At 41.6% G+C, this 10,178-nt stretch overlaps 1 pseudogene; it reads right to left on the bottom strand.

Moving 5' to 3' along the window:
* Nucleotides 1-3,329: 3,329 nt before the first annotated feature.
* LOC100920116 lies at nt 3,330-3,778 on the bottom strand (annotated as a pseudogene).
* Nucleotides 3,779-10,178: the final 6,400 nt, after the last annotated feature.

Raw genomic sequence — 10,178 nt, 5'->3', positions numbered from 1 at the left:
TTTCATGCATCATCCTGGAAAAAACCCTTGTGGAAATGCAGCTGGGTAACTCTTCTTTTAGCTATGGCCACAGCTATTGAAGACCCAAAAAAGAAAGTCCTTGTCATCCAAGTTCTTGGTACTGTGAAATAATATCACAAACTGAGATCAGTAAAGATAACACTGAAGAAAAGACATCATTATCTGCTTTGTCACTTTATTGAGGACCAATAGGACTTTTCATCAAATTTGCAGCTGAAACTTTCAATGTGTTTAGTCCCTTACATTAGAAAATGAGCTCCTTAAAGGGAGGAATTTATGACCAAAGAAGAACATTATGAAAGGCAAAATGGACAATTTTGATTACATTAATTTTTTTTTTAATTGCACAAAGCTAACAGAAGCAAGATTAAAAGGGAAGTACAAGTTGGGAAAAAATCTTTACAGGCAGTGTTTTTGATAAAGGTCTCATTTCTAAAATATACAAAGAACTGTGTCAAATTTATAAGAATATAAGTCATTTCCCAATTGATTCCCCAAATGATAAATGGTCAAAGATCAGACAAAAGGTCAAAGGAACAGACAATTTTCAGATGATGAAATTAAAACCATCTATGAAAAAAGCATATGAAAAAATGCTCTAAATCACTATTGATTACCTCTCAGATTGGTTAAGATGACAGGAAAGGATAATGATAAATATTGGATGGGATGTGGGGAAACTAGGATATTAATTCATTGTTGCTGAAGTTGTGAAATGATCCAACCATTCTGGAGAAAATCTGGAACTATGCCCAAAAGACTATCAAACTGTGAATTCTTCGACCCAGCAAAGAGGGAAAAGAACCCACGTGTGCAAAAAATATTTGTAGCAACTCTTTTTGTGGCAGCAAAAAAAATGGAACCTGAGGATGCCCATCAATTGAGGAATCGCTAAATAAGTTGTGGTATATGAAGATAATGGAATATTATTGTTCTATTAAAATGATAAACAAGCTCCTTTTAGAAAGGCCTGGAAAGATTTTCATGAAGTGATGCTGAGTGAAACAAGCCCTGTGTGCTATTTATTAGAGGATACTTTTAGGAAGGACTTATCTCATGAAAATAGAACCTGATAGTTTTCCATTTTTCTCATATATGTTACCTCATTTGATTCTCATAGCAACCTCATGAAGTTCACTAATCTGCAAATAATTCAAGTATTATCCCCATTTTACAGATGAAATTGGAAATAATATCTTCCTATATAATCTATTTAGCAATAGGGAGGGGAGGAAGAGAAAGGCCAGTGAGAGGGGAACCAGATGGAGGTCATTCTTTTGTATCTTTATTCATCTAATAGTTGAATTCCAGAGAAGGGGAGAGGCAAGTAGAACATAGGGAAGCAGAGATTTCTGTTTGTTCATGAGTAATGACTGACCTATGACATCATCAGCTCCTCACTGTGTCTGTGGACCAGAAATAAGACTGTGGATTAATGATTTAGAAGAATCCAGAGTTCAATTCAGAGAACAAAGAAGAAATTCTAACCCCAACATTTAGCAGATATGCTAACTGAGACGCAGAGAGGGCTAACAATAATATCCAATATTTCCATTGCAATTTCAAAGTTTATGAAGCAAGTCATAGAATTATTTCCTTTTTATCTTCCCAACAAATACTGTAAGGTAGATTCTCGCATTATCCCCATTTCACAGATGAAGAAATTGAGAGCCTGAAAGAATGTAAATGGCTTAAGCTCATAGTGACACAGCTAAGAAGTGTCTGAAGTTGGTTTCAAACTGGAGTTTCCTGATTTCAAGATAAGCTTTCCATTCTCTATACCATGATTCCTTCATGATGCCTCCACTCCACCTCCTGCTCTCATAACCAGAGACCCAAGACCTGAGTTTCCTCTATCTTACACCAGGATTCCTTCCATTACACCATTATACCCTGTCCTAGAAAGAATGTTGGGAATTTATTTTGACTACGCAGTTTCTATGTTACATCTGGCAAATCATTTAAATTCTCTAGGCCGTGGTTGCCCCATCTTTGAAAGAAATCTCAGACCGGTTGTGAATATAAATGAGAAAATAGATGAGAAAACACAAGTGCTGATATTGGAGAAGGTGAACAAATTTGCTTTCATGGACCTTTCTGATGCTACTTTTTGGCTCAGCATTTCTTAATCTTTTTTCAATCTGATACTTGTGACCCAAATCCCCTTTGAACTTGCTGGAACCCAATGGGACATGTTTCTCTGCCATCAACTAACCGCTGCTCAGTCTGTTAGTCCAATATAAACGTCCATAATATTCTATGCATACAGACCGACTATGAGCATTCTTCTCTCCACCAAAGGTACTGTTTCCACCCCTGCCAACTCCCATTATGCTCAGTGGGATCAAAAAACCTGGGATGTCATGATGTAGCAAAGATATCGCTTTGTCACATCAAAGCAGATGTAGTGGCAGCCCCTTGGTTTCTCATGGTCCTCTATGAAGCCATCCTAAAGCCTGGGATATTACATCTGTCAACTCTACAACTGACTTGAAGTCAGAAAGGATGGATTACATACTGGAAAATAGAACCATAATCCAGAAAGACCTCACCAGACTAGAATTATAAGCAGAAGCTATGAAGTGATATTTAGAGAAATTAAGATGAGTGTAAATTCTGTACTTGGTTCAAAAATTCACTTGCACAATTGATAGAACAGAGGTAGAAATGGGTAGACAACAATTTACATGAAAGGGAAGGAGGAGTTTTGGAGGCCTTTAGTCCCAGTATCAGTCAGCTAAGATATAATAACCAAAAAAGTCAATTGCATCTTGGGTTATGCGAATGGTAGAGGAGCAAGGAAGGAGGAGGAGACAGCTCAGGTTCATGTTACTCTGGTCAGATTAGATCGAGAATGTGAGTCACTTCTAGATGTCACATTTCAAAGGAGTCACTGACAAACTAGACGATATCCAGGGTGGCCAAGAAAATGAGAGGATTTTAGACTATACAAAGACCAATTGGACAAGTGTTAATGTTCAGTCTAAGGAAAGGAAGACTTTAAAGAAACAGGATGAAGAAGAGGAATTGAGTTTATTTTGCTTGGACTCAGAGTATAGAACAAGAAAGGGTAAACAGCAGTTGCCAAGAGGCAGATAGTGATTTGCTATAGATCACACCTTCCTAATGATCATGGCTATTCATAAGTGAAACAAGCTGCTTCCTAAGTTAGTGCATCCCCTGTCTCTGGAGGTGTATCAATGGTTGGATGACCATTTGTCAAGAACATTGACATCCTGTGTTCTAAGGGTTCTCCAGGCTCTGACATTCTGTGTTCTAAGAACCATCACAGCTCTGACTTTCTCCATTTTATTTTATTTTATTTTTAGTCATAGCAGCTTTAATGGGGACAGATGGAAATTACCACAGGGTTAGGAGTGGACATTGGGACCCTTCTTCTTACCAATTGGTCACTATATTGACAAAGTGTCATTTGTACTGCATCCTCCTCTTAGAAGGTCCACTCTTTTTCTTCTTCTCCTGCTTGGCCATGTTGGGGGCCTGATCCTTCACTTTTCCAGCTCTGGCCAGAGGGCCATGTAATTTCCAGCATCCAGCCAGCCACTTCCAGAGTGGACAGAGGCTCCTCCTCACACTACCACAGGATGGCTTCATCCTCCAGAGGACAGGGCAGCAGGACCTGATCTTCCAGAGTGACACCCTCTGGGAACAACATATGAGCCTTGATCTGGGCAAACATCTCCTGCCCCATCAATTCGAGAGTGTGCAGAGTCTGTGCACGGACTAAAAGCTACATGGTGATGATTCAGCCATGCTAGTTCTGCTTCCATCATAGTGAAGGTGGAGACCAGAAAGAACAACTTTCTCCATTTTAAAGATTATCCCATTCCCACATCTTATGAAACTCTTCACAATCTATACATTAGCAAGAGAAACATCTCATTCTTTTAAATTTTCTGGCCGTACCATTCACTTTACAGAAATAAATATGAAACCACCCCTGTCCTCAAAAGGTTTATATTCTCTCTTCCAGCTTAGATTACTAAAGTGCAGAATAAAGTTAGAAATAAATAAATAAAAAGAAAGGAACCAACAAAAGATTAAAATCATTATTAAAATCATTATCACTTATCTCACTTTCTCCTCCAGAGCCATCTGGGTCCAGTAGCAAGAAATGGATCAGGACAAGATCAGGACAACTGGAAGTTATTCTCACTGCAAAGAAACATCAAGATTGAGAAACAGCAAGCTTCTAAAGCTGGCTTCTAATTCCATAAGGTTTTACTTTGACATAAAGTCTGCCTATCCCATAATTAAGACTAGGTAAAAAATGAGGGAAAGAATGAGCTGTTTTACCTAAAGACACCTTCCTTCGGAATCCCATGTATTTTATTTTATGTATTTTAAAGCATGATTCTGATAAAGGAGGGCCATAGAATTGCCAAAGGCAATTCAAGATACAAAAAAGTGAACACCCAACTTAGAGGATTGTCCAGACTTTCATGGGTCAACAAACTATAATCCCTGAGCCAAATCCAGTTCAACCACCTGTTTTTGTATAGCTGGTGAACCACTTTTTTTTTTTTTACATCTTTAAATATGAGGCAGGCCTTATTTGTCCAATGGGCCATGGTTTGTTGACACTCTAGTCTAGATCACTAAGATGGTTAAATGAGTTGTCCAGAGTTAAGCAGCCCACATGTCTTGAACCCTAGAATCTTGACTCAGAGGCTGGCTCCTTACCCACTCTATCACACTACCTCTCATACTGGACATAGTTCTTGAAAAATTATAGATTTTTAAACATTGTCTATCCCAGAGGTATCAAACTCTCAGATTAAAATGTCATTGGGAAATGTTTAACAAAATAAACATAACTATAATAAAATACAAATAATGCTAATTTGTTGTTTTCTAAGTTGATATGTTAACTATAGTTTGGCACCGTAGATCTACTCATAGATCTATTGATCATAGAGATCAAACTCATTTTGTATATGAGATCTTTTGAAAGGTCAGTAATTTACTCAAAGTCACAGAGCTACCTGGATGGGTTTCTGGGCTTCATTATATTCCAGTATGGTACTCTTTATATATGGAATTGTATTAGCCATCAAGTCAGAACCTATGAGTAAGAGGAACGATAAGAATAAATGAAAAGATTTAGACCAGGCTGAGTTTTATACCCAGGGTCACTTTGGTCTCGGCCTGGAAGATTTTATAATTTCCTCTGCTCCTATAGGAGACCATCAATGACCCATTAGGTCTGAAGGCTTGCAGACAAAGGTCAAGAGAAGCACCAGATTGTGAGCAGCCCTGGAATGGGGAGCACAGGCAGTCCATGACAAAGAGAGATCGAAAATGAGAAAGAGCTTCCAAGGCAGCTTCGGATTCCATAATGTGTGTGACTGGTCGACTTAAGTAGTGTCCCTATATCCCCCTCACAGGTACTATGAAAGGAGTTACTGATGTCCTCAGGATGTGACTGAGTGGGTCTGGTTGGTGAGACTTCTCACTGAGAAAAGTGAAAGAGACCCATGTTTGGAGTTATTGGACCCAGACCAAAGTACAATACCACTTGGCAGCCAGGTAGCCCAGTGGGTAGATCTAGAGTTAGGTAACCTCACTCAAATCTGGTCTCAGATATTTACTAGCTGTGTGACCCCTGGCAAGTCACTAACTGTTTCCCTCAGCTTCCTCAACTGTAAAATGGGTATAATAGTATCTACTCTCAGGGTTGTTATGAGGATCAAATAAGATAATATTTGTAAAATACTTACCAAAATGCCTGGCACATAGTATGTGCTTAATTAAAGTTTACTTCCTTCTTTCTCTCCTATAATCCAAATTTGGAACCATGTTTCTATTCAACACACATTTATCAGTGTATACTGTCTCTCTACAAGGCTTTTCCTGCGCTTACTGCTGGTGATAGCAGAACATAAACCACCACCACAGAATGGCCCCTGCTCTCAGAGCGTGCTTTCTACTGAGAAAACACAAGTTTTTTTCTCTTCTTCTTCTCACTTCTCAGCAAGAGGCAGCAGCAGCTGCTTTTCAGTCATAACTAGGACACGTCTGGAGAGGGGGAAGAAAAGGGGGGAAATAAAAAGGGAGGCTAATTTTGGGTGTGGTCAGGAGACAAAGTACAGAGGAAGCATATCCCAGGACAGAACTGCTAGTGCCCTCTAAATTGTGTTTCCCAGGAGGCAAAGCTCCATTTGCTCCACCCTAGTTAACCATCTTTTGGTTTGTCTGCTTCTCTCCCGGGGGTCGCCTGCAATCAGCAGAAGGAGAGGCTGACATGAGAGATTTTTCTGTCTCCAGCCCTTTCCCAGTGCCAGGAGATGCTTAAAGCCAAGGGCAACAGGCCATCTAGACCTGGCAGCCCCCTAATCCCTCACAATCTCTTATATGTGCACTGGCGCTTTCCCCGGCCATGAGTTCATGCACTCCTTGAAAATACCCTGGGAGCTAGCCAGAGCCGGCCTTATCCTCCCACTTATTCAGGCAAGGAAACTGAGGCTCAAGAGCATGGAATCCCCAGCTAGGAAGCTCCAGAAGTGGGATTTGACTGGCAGTCCTGTTCCAGGCAGCACCACTGTAAATGGCCCTAATGAGTCCATAACAATAATAGCAACAGCAACACTATAACCAGGCAGGCCCAGTGTGTTTAGGAAAATCTCCATACCTGGCTGGGTGAGTGAAGGATGGCTCCGGAATAAAGATATCCTGCGCAGAGGAAATAAATAACATGTTGATTGGCAAGCTAAATCTTCCCCCTGCCTCACTGCACCAATGATTGGAATGTGAAATGAACTCAAATGAAACACTTGGAAAGCCGGATACGACCGCACTCCAAGAACATTTTCCAACCTATTTCATCCCTCACAGGAGCTCCTGCCAAACATGGTGACCCTCTCCCTTCCTCTTGACCCAAACCAGCCCACCCACCCACCCTGCTCAGCCCAGCCCGATCTGGCCTCCAGGCTGGCCAAGGTCTGGACTTCAGAGCTTTTTCCATCCATGGTCTCTGCTCCCCCAAGTCCCAGTGCAAGGCCACAGATAGTGCCCAGTCTGGGGCCGACACTGGCCTTGGCTGGCCAACAGCCATTCTTTGTGGTGGGAAGGAATGGGTTTGGAAGCCTGAGACTTAACAGGAGAACAGATCAAAACTTCACTACTTCATTATCATTATGGCCTATTTTATACTCCTCTCACTCTGGGAAATGGAGGTTGCTGCCATAGTAACTGGTGTTATATCAGGCAGGTAACCAGAATTCTCCCTTCCCCCACTGACTGTGCAAATAGGGAATGCCAGGGCCCCAGATGCCTTCCTCTTAGGACCCTTGTAAACAGGAACAGTAGGACAGGTGTGGAACCGGCCTGACAGAGTCAGGAGATCTCTGGGTAGGAACCCTCAGAGGTTGTCTAGCTGCTCATCTGATTAGTATCTATCCAGAATCCTATGATGTGGTGAAGAAGAAGAAGAGGAAGAGGAGGAGGAGGAGGAGGAGGAGGAGGAGGAGGAGGGGAAATAGACTGAAGAAAGGGAGAGAAGAAGAGACAGAGACAGGGAGAAAGGAAGGAAGGAAGGAAGGAAGGAAGGAAGGAAGGAAGGAAGGAAGGAAGGAAGGAAGGAAGGAAGGAGAAATACTACAAATGGCATTAAGCTCAATAAAAAGGAAAGAGTTGAATGTGTAATGACATGTTAATACAATGAATACAATTGTATGCTAAAAATAGCAAATATGAAGACTACAAAGAAATTTGGATCTATAAGAGGGGCAGCATGAAATAGTGGAGAGAGGATTATCCATGGAATCAAGAAACCCTGGGTTTAATCTATCTCTGATATATATTAGGGGAGAGGAAGGATAAATAGTAAGTACCTACTGTGTGCCAGTGCTTTACCAATATTCTTTTATTTGGTATCAGCTATGAAAAGAAGACAAGAGCTAATATTTGTATAGTGCTTTAAGATTTGCAAAGCACTTTACATATATTAACTGATTTGATCTTCACTATGACTCCTGAGAGCTAGGTGCTATTATTATCTCCATTTTAACAGAAGAAGAAGCTAAAGCAGACAGCGGTTCCATGAGTTATCCAGGTTCATAAAGCTAATAACTGTCTAAAGCAGGATTTGAACACTCTTCTTCCCAATTCCAAGTCTGTCACTCTTCTCATTTTGTCACCTCACTGCTCTACCCACTGCCCCACCTATCTTGCTAAGTTAGGCAAATCATTTCATCTTCCTGAACTCCTGAAGGGTAGAGCAAAGTTGCTGATTTGCATTCACAGAAGGAATTTCCACACTGGAGGTTTACAAACTCCAGTGAAATCACAAATCCAAACCTTGGCCCCTTCTCTTCCAAAGAACAACAATAACTATGAATTAATGGATAGAAGTCATTATCCACTATGAATTGGGGAAAACAGCAACCAATTTAACTTAAAAAATATTGAGGCTCCCTCTGAGGCAAAGCCTTTGGAGTGAGAAGTCAGGCACCTCAGTCCCAGCTTTTGGCAAGCCCACTGTTCTGATCCACAAATGCAGAGCCCCCCCACTGTTCTAATCCACAAATGCAGAGCCCCCTCAGCTGGCAAGCTGCACTCAGTTTGTGGCAAAGTAGAAGTCCTCAAGCCTCCTTAATTAGGCCAGAATGGGGCCCCTTTATCCCAGAGTGGAGGATTGCCAGTTCTCCTTTCTCCTCCACCTCTAAAGGAGACCACGCCCTGGGCACGCCAATTTAAATCTGGCTCTCTCCAAAGAAAAGAGAACAGCTCGCTGGAGGAGAACCAGACCAAAGCCACAAGGCCAATTAAGAAGCTGGAAAATATTAGGAGATGAGATCAAAAAGCAGTCAGCTAGGCAGGGCTCCGGCCGGGGATGACTAATTGCATTTTCAGGCCATCAAATACCAGGGCCCAGCTCTGACCTCTGATGGCTTTACTTGTCTCCCCAGAAGGCTAATGGGAGCCACAGCCATTCAGGATGAAGCTCCCTTGGAGAGAGGAGGGGAAGGAGCCATTTGGAGGGATTCTGGGACACAAACCAGGGAATAAGAGAGAAAAAAAAAACAAAAAACAGTGGCAGAAAATCTGAAACCCAGAGGGAAAGAGAAGGAAAAAGCTCTCCCAAAAGCTAGACACAGTTGGAGCCGATGAAAACTATCTGCCTGAGGAGGAGACTATCTGCCCAGAATTAAACCAAAATTGGACTAACATAGGAAAAATCCAGCCCCAATAATGCGTAAGTTTCCAAATAGAATTAACTGTCTCGGGAAGATCCAGCCCCCAACAATATTAGAAGGAACTGTCCAGGGGCTGGAGAGTCATCCCAGCTGCCAGGTTTCTCAGGTTCTGGTTATACCAAATCAAGCTGTGATCAAGAAGCACCAAAGGTTGCTTATTACCTCTAGGGTCAAATACGAACTCCTTTGACAGGTTTTCAAAGCCCTCCTCCATCTGACTCTTGCCAGGCTGAATATAACATTATTCAGCCTCAAACACTTGACACTTCAGTCAAACTGGCTTCTGGCTCTGCCGCAGACACCGCATTGAGCCTCCCTCCTCCATTCTTGCACAGCGAAAGAAAATCTGATAGCAAGAGGGAAGAAAAACCTCTCTGACCACAAATTAAGCCAATCAAGACTAACTGCCAGGAGCAGCCAACAACCTGGAGGGCTCCCCCACCCCCTTCTAGGTACAGCTTAAGTGTCATCCCCTTGTTTTTCTCTGGTTCTTTCAGTCTTTAGTAGCCTTTCCCCACCCCACCCCTCAGTCACATTTTATATTTATTTTGTATTTACTAATTTCAAAATCTAGATAGTTGATCTTTACAATTGAGTATCAACTCCCTGAGAGCAGGGACTTGGAGGAAGGGGCAGGAAAGAGGATTGTCTTTGTATCCACAGAGTCTTAGCACACTGGTTGGAATGTAGGAGGTGCTTAATAAGTACTTATTAATTAATCCTTGGTCATTATGATCAAATTGATCCCTTAAATTTTAATAACACTTTCAATTTGCCACTATGGTTTCATTTCTATTATTTCACTTAAAATCTGTAGCAATAATTGGATTCTGCAAGGTTGAGATTAAGCTATCATTAGGAAGGGAGGAAGGAAGGAAGGAAGGAAGGAAAGGAAGGAAGGAAGGAAGGGAAGGAAGGAAGGAAGGAAGGAAGGAAGGA

This window comes from Sarcophilus harrisii, chromosome 3 (genome assembly GCF_902635505.1).
Source record: "Sarcophilus harrisii chromosome 3, mSarHar1.11, whole genome shotgun sequence".
Lineage (NCBI taxonomy): Eukaryota > Metazoa > Chordata > Mammalia > Dasyuromorphia > Dasyuridae > Sarcophilus > Sarcophilus harrisii.
The sequence above is the reverse complement of the archived record's forward strand: the minus strand, read 5'-3'. Positions and strand labels throughout refer to the sequence as shown.